General features: G+C 43.8%; 1 protein-coding gene across 1 annotated transcript in view; it reads right to left on the bottom strand.

The window, feature by feature from the left end:
• The window catches only part of LOC108927709 (cadherin-6-like), a 41614-nt gene extending 36470 nt beyond the window's left edge, over positions 1–5144 (bottom strand). The window contains exon 1 of the mRNA XM_018741159.2: positions 4838–5144. The gene's annotated coding sequence lies outside the window, so the exon portion shown is untranslated. The remainder of the gene's footprint in view (positions 1–4837) is intronic.
• Between the last annotated feature and the right edge of the window lie 9437 nt (positions 5145–14581).

Below are 14581 nucleotides of genomic sequence, written 5' to 3'. Positions count from 1 at the left end.
ACCCCAGACCCACCAGAGAGCAGACACAGGCCAAAACTGCCATGCCACTGCACCCCCAACTAGTTGGTGTTTTATGGAAATTATATAAGAAAAGAAAAACACATATCATCCATGGGTTAGTAAACCATATTGATGCAGGACCGACGAGATTTTTTCCATAATTCAGGAACTGCTAGACTCGTGTCTTTTCGGGTGTCATGTATCACAATATTTTTTTAACTACGTTTAACAATATTGAATAGTCTTATCTTACACCAACAGCCCGAAAAAAGTGACCACATTAAAATTACAGGGCTATATATGCAAATAGGAGGTTAAATGTTGATAACATGAACAGTGGCTTCAGCATTTGAATGCAAGTGTAACAAGACTTCAGGTAGTTTTGATTAGGTCTTGGGTTATAAAAAATGAATTAGGGAAAACTTATCATGAGCATATGGAATTTGTTAGGAAAAAACAATTTGTCCTATCAGCATTACTGCCATTGCCCCCTACAGTGGACAGTTGGACTTGAATCATTCCTTCAGCAGTTTTATCGTTTCCTACGCAGGGGAAGCAGCCCACACATGGGCATTCTGGCAACTGCTGTTATTTATCTTTGAGCCCTAACTTGTCTACACCCTTCCAAACAGACAAACCTGAGTGGACTTCAAGGACTATTTTTTTGACCAAAGCTACCGTATTTTCATGTTATCCCGGCACGCCAACACATCCAGATTCGCGAGGCCCAGATAAAATTTTGAAAAATCAAGTAATTGTGTTACTGGGTTTTTTTGAAAGTGAATCTGGGGTGATGTCCTTCCAAAACAATCGTGCAGACATGCTAATTAATTTACAAGTGCTGCTCATTGTAATTTGTCCCCTCTGACACCCAAGACATAATTACCTATTGTTCAACCAGGTGCCCATGATCTCATGCCAGTATATCAAACTGCTTAACACAGAGTAAATCCCATTTCCTTTTCGAACAGACACTATGCGGACATGATATTCATTTGGCCAAATTCCAAGTTACCAATCCGTTTCACTCAAACTGGGTCCTTAATCCGTCTGTACCGCTGCTTGACTTATGGGGAAAAAATCCACAAAAAAACGAGAGAAATTACCTCTGTGCCTCTGGTCTCTTTTACTCTTAGGCACCACTGCAAAGAAAACTGTTACGCAATCTATCCACCAGATTTAAGTAAACAAATTAATCGTTTTGGGAAAAACAAAAAACTTTGCTGGATTAGAGGCCATCATAAATGAGTAGTAAGGTGTGTTCAAAGACATTTTTTCCAGGATTAGCTAAAGTGCTGAAGGATTAACTATCCAAAATCATTAGTGGACCTTATATCTTTTGTGGTGTCCACAGGGGGGCGTAATATAAGACAGTCATGTTAAATGTCTTGGGCAGTTTTGCTCAGGGGCACACCTATTACACTGTCCATAATTCCTTTTTTTGTGTTTCATTACTTATTGTATTTTTACATTGACAAATCAATGGTTTACCAATGCTTTTCAAAAACACCAAAAATAACTAAAAAATGCAAAAAAAAAAAAAAAACAAGCAACAAAATAGTACAGTAAAATAATGCATGACATTTTGAGTCATTAAAAATTGAATAAATGTTTGAGCTGAAGAACTGAGAATTCCATTATAAACTGAGCATAGTGGTTCTTGGCATGGACATAAAGTAATAAGGCCATTAAGACAAAATACATAAGTATTCCATTATTTCATTCAACTCTTTAAAATGTACTGCGGTGCATGTGCAGTGAGCATGTGTGGATGATCATTGTGGACCCTGGGAGAGTGTCACTCAAGTCCACAAATTGGGCCAGATTTGGAAAACACTTTACCACGATCCATATTAACTATTTTCAATCTCCAAGGAGCTTCTACAGTCACAAGGTCCAAAGTGCAATAGCGTAAAAGCCAGTTTCAACCAACAGGGAGAAGAAGGTGGGGTCACTGTTTCATTGTGTTTTTTTTTCTTTTTTGTGAGGAGTTAGTAATGCAAACCTGCTGGCAATGCTTTCTGCCCTCCACTTACGTTTACAATATGTGTCTCAATCAGAAAGCTTCTTAAATCAAAAATCTCTCCCCATCTGCCTCAAAGACCAATGTGTTGTAAGAACTGTATTATTTAAGCCTCTATTTCTGCACTTAGTCAACTCAGCCATGATGTAGATTTTTTCCCTCTCCAAACCTTTAGCAACATATTAATGAAGGCGGCATCCCTTTAACAGAATATACAAAACAGCAGGTATCTGATTTAACTCATAGAAATGATCATGAGTCAAAAAGAAAAATTCAAAGGTTAAAATTTTCAAATCATAAAATAAATATGACAGAATAACAAATGTGACCATAAAGCAGGGTTTTTGCTTCTCTAAAATGTAAACTCAAGCCAACCTTCCAATATAAATTGTGCCAGGAGACAAACAGGTAGCGCAGTACCAGAATAAGTTATGAAGCACAATCGCAGAAGAGCGAAGCTGCTGAAAACTATTAACTATCAACATCTTTAGGCAGGACCAGCTGGTAGCATAGTGTTTTTGAGCTGCTACTTTCAGAGCCAAAGGTCGCGAGGTTCAAATCTTACCTCTAGCTGTAGGACCCTTAAGGTACTTACCCTAAAAATTGCTCCAGTAGGATTTCCCGGTATAAATGGGTAAATAATTATAAGTTGCTCAATGTTGCAAGCTGCTTTGGAGAAAAGTCTCGACTAAACGTAAAAGCCTTAAGCTCATATTATGAAGAAATACAAGTTCTTCCTCCTTTCAAGCTGTGCTATCAAAGCAGTCCTGCTTTGGGAGAAAGCTGAAGAGAAGGAGCAATATTGAGTGTTTTTCATTATTTATTACTTGCAAATGCAGTGCCCCATGTCAGCTTTACTAAATACGGAGCCTGGCAAGAGCGAGTTACGCTGTCCAAATAATGAAATAACAGAAGGCTTGAGAGCCGTGATGTATGCCTTCCTCGGACGTCTCAGGTACGGTCCCCCGGGGGACCGGTCCAGTTCACTCTCTCTACGAATGTCGTGTCCTCTTGCTAAAAGCTGATTCATTAATCATCCGCAGCCGCGTCCCACTGTTTCTTTTTCATCTCGCCCGATTCGATTTGGCTTTGAGAAGGCGCGAGGCATCCCGGGGTAGGCCCGCGCGAGCCCGTCTCCGCTCGGTGTCGCGGAAAGTTCCAGAAACGCATGACAAGTGAGCGGATCGACTCATCCGTCAGTCATTGGGGGAAGGGGGGGGATAGGAAATATTGCCCATAGTCCTCAGTGAAGCTGCTGGCAAACGTGGGGGGCCATGCGTGTTGGTCCTCCGTCGCGAGGACATCTGCCTAAGATCCCCTTGGCCTTGTGTTTCTCTTCATAGTCGAAGCACTGCAGTCATGCTAACAGGCTACAGTCTGAAGCGTTTAAAGCAGAGTTTAACTGTATTTTACTGGACAAACTCTGCATCCTGGTGGGAAAGTACACTGGGATTAAAAATGAACTCTACACTTAGCACTGTCGTCACTTCATGGCGGTGTTGTTATTTGTGCTTTTTCCCCTTCACTTTGCACCCTTAGCGACCCGGTTTATTTCTTGTCAAGAAACAATCCAGGTAGTAACAGAGACAAGTTTCTGCGTTCGAGTTTCATTCAGGTAGACTGACTTCGGTGACCGTTCACACACCATAGACACACACACACACACCACAGACACACACACACACACCACAGACACACACACACGCGCGCGCGCGTGTACGCCCACATCGGCCGACCCGCGACTGTGAACGCGCGCGAGCCGGGCGGCCGGGGAACGAGCCACGGCGCGGCGTCGCTCGACGTCGGTCGGTCAGCCGGCGCGCGACGGCACCTCGAGGAGCCCGCGGGGCTGAATCTCGGCGCGAGGCGACGCATGGAGGGAGGGAGGAGAGGGAAGCGCGCTGCTTCACGCGCTGCTTCACGCGCACATCTGTGCACCTGCAAGACGAACGCGTCGTCTCAGCCATTCATTCAGCGCATCACATGTATAAAAAAGGATTAAACATAAAATGTCAGCGTCAACGGGCGCTATGGTACGCGAAGACAGCGGTGCACAAAAGTCTGGGAGCAGTTCGAAAATCGAAGAGCCACTGCTGCAACTTAAGCCTAAATAAAAATAACAAAACACATAAAAACAAATGAAAACACATTCAAAGCGGAGTGTTCGTCAATGTTTTTTCATATCTTCCTGTCTCCACGTGAGCCATTAATACATACATAAGAAAATAAACTACTATACACATTATTATTACCACTATAACTATAAATAAACTAGTGATCTTAAGAATACCCTAAACAACTCTAATTTTACTTCAAAAAGAAAAGGAATGTCAATGTAACTGATGATGTAGTAGGCAACTTCCTGCAGTTCAATCAGAAATGCAGTGAGTGAAACAACAACGACGACGACAATAATAATAGTAATAATAAAAGTATCAACAAAAATAATATTAATATATTTCTATAAAAAATAATACATATAATAATAGAGTAAGTGCAAGGTCAGTGGATGGACCCACAAGACGGAGTGGTCTCGGAGCTTCGAGAACTTCTCGGCGGATGGGATGCTGAGCAACTAATCCCAGCACGTCGCGTCCTTCCCACACAACACACTGTCATCTGATATTATTAATTTTAATAATTATGCATTTCCCGGCATTTACACCCGCCGCCGTTCGCGACAAGCGCAAAGAATAACGTGCGCCGCCGTTCGGTTCGGACAGTCATCCCTCCTCCCGCAGTCCCCCCGGCCGGCGCGTGCAAGAGCGCGGGGAAGTGGGGAGAAAGTTAACGCGAGGGCGAGCGCGCACTCACCGGTGTGTGAAGCGCAGCAGCGCGATTCCCTCGGACGACGGAGCGGGACTCTGCGGCGCGTGCGTGCGGCGTGTATCCGTTCACTGCAGCGTAACCTCTGTGGCGCGTGGTCCTCGGTCTGCCCAGATGCGTCTCTCTCTCTCGCGCGCGCGCTCTCTCTCTCTCTCTTTCTCTCTCTCTCTCTCTCTCTCTCTCTCTCGGCAGGGAGGCTGATCGAGGCGACGGCAGCTCTGCTTCTGATTGGCTGTCACTGGACAAGTCCCCGCTGAAGACGCAAAAAGAGACAATAAGAGGGACGCCGCACTTTCCCGAAGCGAGGCGCGTTGCCAGCGAGGACGATGCGACGCTGTGACGACTCAAAGGGCCGGAGGGAAGGTTATTCGCAGATCAGAGGTTTTCCGATGCAGTTTGATTTTGTTTGTTTTGTTTTTTTAAGTGCGACACACAACAGTTCCCCTGTTTAAAACTTCAAGATTGTGTATCAGAATGTATAAACAAAATTGCGTATTTTCAGCAGTAAATAATAAAGGATTTAATGAAACGTCTACAGAGCCATTGATTGTAAATCAGGCTGTTGACATAATGTCTTGCCCTCTTTTGAGACTAAGGCATTATTCTTAGGATTATTATAACAGCTTCCCCCGCTGTCACCAGGATGACCAGTATAACGAATTATGTTTAAAATGGCAATGATGATGATAATCAACTTCAATTTCATGCATTTTTGCTCTTTTGACTCCATCCTCCCTTATAGACCATTGCCTTGTTTATCACTATTAAATAAATTAGTATTTTGAAAGGCTGCACAGTGGGAGCAATGACATGGGGAAATGGACTTTACTTGATGACTGGGGCCTTTTGTTTCCTCGGCCCTTGTGTCCTACAGTAGTGCCCATTGTACCCAGGAATTGAAAGTCTGGCGTGTTTCCAGCCACACACTTTATTCCCATCCTCCCAGCTGATCATCAGGCTCCCTCACCGGACACTAAATCCCCGGCGTGAGGTGGACATCCACGTCTGCGGCCACATTCCGTCACTAGGTGACCCTCATCTGGGGATGAATGTGACTGGATAATGGGGGGGGGGTTAGGAAACATCCCTCCAGCATGGGAACAGCTGGAACTTCACCACGTGGCTCCAGTAAGGTGCTCAGTAAACAGCTGATCCACATATTAATGAGGAGTCTACTTATCCAACCCGGGAGGATTTACATCACTGGGGCTTGTTTTTCAGTCAGAACCGATGGTCGGATACACAGACCACAGATGAGCAACCGTGCTACACCATCACGGTTGCTGGGAGGGTGGGGTCACTGCTTTACCACAAGGCTCAGATTTGAGCCACAGTTTGGTTCCCGAGACGATTGGTTGCCTTACCAACTTTGGACTTTTGTGTCTGCATCTGTACGCAACTCCCACCCGCAGTGGGGATCTGTTAATATTTGACAATGGAGAAGACAAGAAGAGTCCCTTCCTGTGACCTCCACTGACATTCCTTTGGCCAATTAACATTCTGTGCCAAGAATGACATTTTTTTTTTTATTGCTCTAAGAGCAAGCAAAGGGGAATTGATTGAGGTGGGGGAGAAAAGGACATAGATAAATGAAGCAGACACTGATGCTGTGACCATGGCTTTAAAAGTAAAGAGGCAGCCCTCCTTTATGACAAAGAACAATGGATAAACTTTTAAGGCAGGCTCTAAAACCCCTTTCACAAACAGGTGAACAAAGCTCTCAGATCAATAGACAACAAGACAGTGAACAATGCTCTGCAAACAACACCCCCCCACAGCCCTCACACCACTACCTGGAACCTTCTCTGTGAAATCTTTTCTTGCCTTTTTAAAGGCTAAGAGAATCACTGATGAACTGCAAAGCAAAGATAACTTTTCGCAAAGCACTGTATTTTCACAGCCCTTTAGGGACTAAAGCCAAGTTTTGATAAAGCTGTTGGTCATCCCCCAAGGATTAAATTCACCCTCTGTCCTACCGAAGCTCAACCCTTTCCTTTCAGAGAAAACTGAAATTTGGCAAAGGTCTGAAGTTGCTCTGTTCTCTCTTTGTCCCCTGCAGCAATGCATCATCATAGAGGATTTTTTTTTTATCAGACCTTGTAATGCATTTAGTACATTCTTTACAGACTAGTGTTTTGAAAGATGCGTATCTCTTCAGGTGAACAAAAGGCCTTATTTTACCTTTTTGGCAGAGAAATGTACATTGAAGTCATCTTTAACTCAGAAAGATATTTATATAGGCAAAAAGTTTTGTACTCAACCTGAAACATTTAACGTCCTATCAGTTTTTATTGTGGTTTTTGCTTTAGTTATTAGCTTTCTAAATCAAATTATATTTATTTATTCATTAATCTCAGATTGTTCAAAGTCTTCAATTTTCTGGAGTTTTCAGTGATTCTCTTCTTATATTATATTCTTTTTTTAGCTGATGCCTTATCCAAATTAATCTACAGTTTCTGAGTGGCAGTAAGAACAGAATTGTACTTGGATACTTGGTGAAGTCACCTCCAAACAGCTTCAGTTAGTGTAGTTTCTGCTACTAATTACAGTGTGTTCTCTTAGAATGAAAAGACATTTAACAGAACTGTAAAATACAGTACTGCCTCAACATCATCATATTCATAACCATAATTTAAGGAACAAAACAGACAAAATAAATAACATGTGTGTGTCCCTACTGTGGCCAGTAGGGGCGATAGAGAACACATGACACACTAGTGCTGTTACTGTGTATTCATTTAGCTGATGTTTTTCTCCAAAGTGAGCTGTTCTGTTGGGTAATAAATAATGTTAGGATTTACCCATTTTTGCAGCTGGCTAATTTTTACTGGCTGTCTCACAGCACCCGGACGGTTTGAGAAGACATGGGTTCGATCTCCAGATTTCCTCCACATGCTCTGGTTTCCTCCCACAGTCCAAAGACACGCCGTTCAGGTTCCCCCATAGTGTGTGAGTGACAAAGAGAGTGTGTGTGTTCCACTGATGTATGGATGAGTGACCCAGTGTAAGTAATGTATCTAGCAGTGTAAGTCACCGCGGTGAATGAGGTGCGTGGGCTGATAATACATAGTATCCACTGGAAGTCGCTTTGGCGAAAAGTGTCCGCTAAATAAATAAATGTAAATGTACTGGAACAATTCAGAATAAGAACCTTGATCTAGGGTACAGCAGCTGGAGCAGGGATTCAAACCTCCTCGTTTGATTGAAAGGCAACAGCGTCCACTCCCTGCTGCCTCATGTCCTAGTGGTACATCCTGAAGTGGCAGGTCTTGAGTTTGTGCCTGAACAGCATCGCTGATGGATGGACTATGTAAGTGCCATTTCCACCCGCCATGAACTGAAATAACAGAAGATGGCAGCCAGTGGAAGCTTTGCAGGCATGTGGGAGCAGAGAGGACCCTGCAACGCTGACTGGAGCGCATGGAGGACGGAGGGTCAGAAAGCGTGGCCCTGGGATTCTTTCCCAAGGCTGTATTGATGAGAAATGACAGGCCACTCAAGAACGCAGGCTCGCCCGTCCGCACGGTAATCCGGGCACGACCCAAGTGAGTTATTTTACATGGCCGATGCACATTTCCCCCTACTGCTGACAAGGCCAAACGTAAACTATGTCCTAATGTAAAAATAGCCTTTGCCAGCACAACTCGACTGCCTGACTGCGTGAAAAAAGCTGCTCAAACAGAAAAAAAGGAAAGGAAATGTTATTTGTAGAGGCATTTGATCCGATTTCAGCCCAAGAACATGTTCACAGAGGACAAGCAAATGCAGATATGAATCCAGGCAGATGCTGCAAAAGTACTACAAAGAACCATTCATAAATATGGATATTTTTTAACGAAGAGAAGCTATGTGTGTGCTGACAAACAAACTCACACAAACACCACTTATTAATGCAGAAATGTTTGCTGAGACCACACAGTCGGCATGCGTCTGCTGAGCACACCGGCAGAATTGACTCTTAATCGTGTTACAATCCGATCTGCGACCAAATGATCCGCAGTCACAGGTGCAAATAAGAGCGGGGGCAAACACATGAAGATTAAGGCCAGAAATCAAGGCCAGGTCCTAGGATTTGATCCCCCCCCCAATGCCATTTGTATTGTCTAGAAGTCCTTCATTTTTTGTTTTTTTTTCTTTTTCTTTCTGGGGCGGTGTGACCTGTGCTATCAAGGTTGAGGTGACATCCGCTCCTCATACTCATGTGATTACACCTTTGGGATTTGCTTCCATCTCATCCCTTGGCCTGTCTTCAGACAAGCAGTTGAAACGTTAAGCTCACCCCTGCTCCAAGACCCAGTTTCCCTCTGCTCTGAGGTGCCCTGCTTAATGCCTCTGGGGTCTGAGCTCAGCAACGGGGAGAAAGGGAGAAGAAAACCAAAACCCCTCACTACTGCTAATTTCTGTCTCCAATTAATCAGATACTCTGACTTCTGCCCGTCGCAGACAAGGGGGCACCCAGCAACGTTGGTGTCTTTTCCCTCACCCAGTCATCTGATTAAAAAGATTAGGTTTAAGGCATTATTACAGATTATGCTACTTAGCTTCCTGGCAGAAGCTTTTATCCTGAGCAATTTACAAAGCTTACAGCTAGTTGTTCATCTGAAACAATTCATATTCGGCGACACGGTGAAGAAAAAGTGATGCTGGTCCCTGTAAACTTTTTGGTTATGAATCACTCGCCTGAAAAACCGCGACTCCGGATGCTGTCAGGAATACAGTCGAGCCCCGACTTTCGCGGGTTTAACTTTCGTGGATTTGAGTTTGCCATCAATAATTAAATGGGAATTTCTTTGGAGTTTTGCGGGCTACTGCGGAAAATTGCAGACGAGCTAGCCAAAGAAAGCTAAAAAAAGTTTAGTAAGTGGTAAATGAATAAAATATATGTATTATGAATCTATTTTATCATTTAATATCGTAAATATACATGCAAATTTATTATAAAAAGTTAAATTTTGTAAAAAGTTTCAGTGCACTAAAGAAGTGCGAGCGACGCACTCTTGTTTGGTGATGCCCAGCATATAACACATAGTGTTGCAGTACAGTGTATTGTCTTACTTTTTGTGTGTTAAACACGGTCAACAGTATTAAGAGCTAAGGTTTTGAGGGCCTAGAGATAGTGGCAGTTTTTCTGGAGTGCCTACTGTAGTAATGTTTAAGCAATAAAAACAGCAGAAGAGTAGGTTGCTCCATTATTCACAGTTTCAATCTAAATGAGAAGTTTGATGGTTCCAGTCACACCAGAGGAAGTTCCTTTGAGATCTGGGATCTGCCTGGCGAGCTACTGAAAATGTAGATGGTATGGCATTCGATAAATATTTCAATCTGAAAACATGTGCTTGTTTGATAATTCATTTGGTTTTAAAGCTGTATTGGATGGCTTGCGCACCTGCCACCAAAGGGTTTTCCGTTGTAGGTGTGACAGCATGGACGGATGGTGCGGGGTGAGGATAACAGCAGGCTGATCACGTGGACATAGTGATGCCTGCCACCCCCCCGCATGCATTTTACATGTAAACATACACCGAAACTCAGAAATCTGCATCTCAACACATTGGCTCATGCAAAGAACTGCCACTGTGAGCAGTCACACTTTGAATTGATCACTTGATGACTGAACTACAGATGCTCCTCGACTTAGGATGGTTCGACTTACGATTTTTTTGACTTTGCGATGGTGAGCTGATGATGGACATTCCGTAGAAACTATACGTCGATTCTAAAATTTAGATTTTTTTCCGGACAGGCGATATGCGGTACGATAGATGATGTTCTTGTGGTTAGGTGTATTAAATGCATTTTCGACTTAATTCGACAATATTTTTGACTTACGATGGGTTTCGCGGAAGCCGGGGACCACCTGCAGAATAGCGTTGCGCTAATGGTTGAATCCATTAAGCCACCTCCGTCTTTAATTCTGCTCCCCTGCAACATGACACGCTTAGCTTGATGCCCACGGTATAAACATGGTATGCAGGGTATCTGCATGAACTGTGAAATAACAGGATTGGGAACACAAACAATGTTATTTGTGGGGGTCAAGTGATCTATACACCCAACATGGCTGCTGCTCCACTCCGTAATCCAAAGATTAGTCAATGTAAATATATTTGAAGGGATTCTCAGTGGCTTAGAAAGCTAAAGGATAATCTGAGCTAAATCATTAATATCATATTGCCTTCAGCTAGAGCTCACTACCAACAAAGCTTCACAGCTCAGAGCTAAGACATATCCGACTTTTCTCCCTGTGTATCCGGGCTGCAGTAAGAGCAGAGGCACTACGGTATTTCAGTATTCACATTGTTCACTTGAAAATCTTTTTATTATACATGTGCACATGCTGTGGTTTCGAAGAGCAGCCTAGCGTGCCGGAAGCATGTCTGTAAAGCGCTGAAGGTTGGCTTTGCTAAGGTTGTAGATTAAGGTGCATTGATTCAAAGTGCGGCCAATGGAATATTACCATGCTTATTTTGTACCTTAGACATTTTTAATTAGAGCGCATCTGCCCAGAGGCGATCTGAAGTCACTCAAACGAGGGGGGCCATCCCGTGGATGTTTGACCGCATGTTCCAGTGTGTTGCCACACATTGGTAGATCTGCTGCGAGGAATTGCGAGGGAATTCAGGCTCTGGTAGCATTAGCGATCTGGGGGTAGTGCAGTTGTGTGGCAGATTTGACCAGTGCCTGTTGTGTGATGGGTCTGGGGTTTGAGTCCTGCTTGGGGTGCCTTGTGGTAGGCTAGCATCCTGTCCAGAGTGTGTCCCCTCAGCCCTGCACCCTGCGCTGCCAGGTGAGGCTCCGGCTCGCCGCGACCCCGTTTGGGACATGAGGTTGTGGACGTGGGTTCGATTTTGAGGACAAGGTAGCTATGTCGAAATGAAGTAAATTGCACCTTTTTTAATGGAGGATGTCATGTTGCATTCAGTGGAGTTTTCTGTTGTTGCGAGGAACAGAGGAGCGGACTATTCATCATTAACTCCCTCATTAAAACCGTTCCGTGGCAAAATGAAAATAAGCAAAAATAGTCTGTGGGTCCCAGAATTCGGTTTTACCCCCGCACCGTTTTATCCCACTTCTGTGGCAAAATGTTCACGTTCAGTTTCTCGACACATGCAGTTCAAACATTTTAGTATAGCAGTAATTTTTTAAGAGTCTGTACGGATGCGATCGGTGCTATGCTAGGAAAAACATACCTACATATGTCCTGAAATTTCTTTGCTGCCAGTGAAATCAATCGATGGCTTCAACCACACATAGTGACCTCTCTGTTTACTTCTGCCTCTCCTTCCTCTACAGAATGCCTTCTCTTGGGATCTGCCTGGACATCAGTGTGTTTAAAATGAAAGCTGTGCCCTTGCTTGAGTAAACCCAAGGTTCAAGAAAGCGCTTGACCTCAGTTACCTCAGTAGGCTGTCAGTAGGCCAGAACACAGTGTATTGGTGTAAATGACAGTTCAGGACACCCTCTCCTTCAGTATTAAACTGTAAAGGCATCTGAGTTCTGTTTTAAGAAGGGTTTTGTTACAGTACGCTCATATTGGCCACCTTTGCCACTAGCCAAATGTGAAAAATAGTGTAATCCCTGACAACATCGTAAATCAACAAGCTCTTGGCAGTCCAATTTTCTGTGGTGCTGCAGTGTACCGCTGTCCCCTCTGCACAAGCCCCCTCCTCAGGTCCATGCTTTGCCCATCATGGGATTTCAGAAAGTAGAACAGCAAAAGACTAACACATCCATGCCATTTGGAGGCCCTCTACTCGATTCTCCATGGGTAGACATTTATCCTCTGCTCAAAACATCCAGAATTTCACAGAACACCCTCATATGTCTGAAGGACTGGATACTTAAACTTAACCCTCCTTCTCCCGGGGTTCCCTTCCATCCCCTGTGTAGACCCAAGAATGATTAGAGATACACACTCTATGTGGGAGAGAGAGGAGGCCCAGATAGCTCCCGATAACTGTTTTTATCACCTGTGCGGCGGACTTCAAGCTCTGAGGATGGCGATCACACCACAGTCGGGCTGGATTTAGGTTGTGATTTAGATGGTGAAGGATAACACTCAAAGGGGTCCTGGTGGTTCTCGCTATCCGACCATTAGCTGTCGGCTTCCAAGGCCGCTTTCTTAATGCTCAGTCTCGTTTTGTGGCTACTCGCTGTGTAGAGATGGATTATTCCTTTCCAACACCTCTCATTGTCATGGTCGGCAATGCCAGTAATAAAGCTCAGTGTGATGTTGTATGATAATCCACTTTTTTTTCTGATGGGTGCAGACATGCATATCAACCCATTATAACAGAAAAATGGAACAAAAGAATAAAACTTAAAAAAAAAATGGGGGAAAAGGAAGTAGGAGAAAAAAAGTTCCCTGCATAATTTTGTTCCTATTAGCAACATCATTTGCCCAGGTTTTTCTGATGATAATTTCAAAATGTTGGGTTGGGGCACTAATCCAGCTGCATTACGCTTTGCGAGCGGATTACCGAGTGACAACTTCGAGTGAAACGGGAGATGTAAGGGCTGCATAAGCCCTTCTCCCATTAAAAGCCACACAGAGCTGTGACACATGGGCAAGCTTCATTGCACCGCTGCGAACGACTTACAAATATATATACCCCAGATAAGCTCTCCATGGCTTCTTCTCTAACTTTTTCGCCACTCCTCTTCATTGAAATAAATAAATTAAAAAATAACATTTCAGTGCCCAAAATCACTTTTTGCAGTTTTTATGGGTGGGAAGTTTCTGAGGCCCAAGCTTGGTCTCCCCGCCGTATCACATCTCTGAAGACGCCTGAGATGCCGCAGCGGCAGAACTGTACTGTGTTGCACACAGATAGCGTGTTGGCTGAAAGCAAAACCTTTCAAGGAGCACCTCAATTAAGAAGTGGTACAAGATGTCTCAGATTCTAACAGCAGGCAAAACTGGCAATAAGTCATCCCCTTAATGCTAATCTTAAAGGCTGGGAGAGTAACGAAATGGGTTTTTCGAACAGGATGAAGAGGAGGTGAAGGCCCAAGCAAAGTGTGACTGAATTCATTCCTCCCACTAAACTGCACCATTGTTCTGAAGATCATTGTGAACACATATAGACAAGATGAATACTGAGGGATGGCTTTCTCCAACTCACAATCAGAATGCTCCAGCCACCATGGCAACAATCGATTGTAGAACCAAAAAAATAATTAAAAAAAATGTTTTTAACACTGGCCTGGATATATGACTCCTTCAAGAAACTTCACTTTACTTCCATGTCTGCCCAGGGAATCCCGAGAGGGAAGGAAACTAACGGTTCAATCCAAGGTAATTAACTTTATCGTGACCCAGGCCATGAACGTGCTAGACATTGCAATCGTTTAAGCACAACAGTCCATTAGCCTTCTCCCCCAAGGGCCGGGGATAGCAGGACAAACACGGGGACTTCTCCGTACTTGTTTATTTCCATTCAATCTGCATGCTTTCTGCTGGGAAAGAGCTCTGGAGGAATGTCTTTTAGAGAGCGGTCATTCTGAGATTTAATGGGTCACATGGGCCCATTTAGGTCAGGGGGTCATATTCCGAAGAATTCAAGGCTGTTGCTCAACTGATATTGCTGGAATTGAAAGTAGATGAGAAAAAGAATCCAGCTGGATAAGAAGTTGTGCAAAACTGAGTAGTACATTTCGGGTAACGTGAAAATCACAAAATATTCCTGCATGTACTCATGTGTACTAACTGCACTTCAGAACAGGGTGATG

The sequence above is a fragment of the Scleropages formosus genome, chromosome 19 (genome assembly GCF_900964775.1).
Source record: "Scleropages formosus chromosome 19, fSclFor1.1, whole genome shotgun sequence".
NCBI classification, from domain to species: Eukaryota; Metazoa; Chordata; class Actinopteri; order Osteoglossiformes; family Osteoglossidae; genus Scleropages; species Scleropages formosus.
This window is presented reverse-complemented; position numbering and strand designations above follow the sequence as displayed.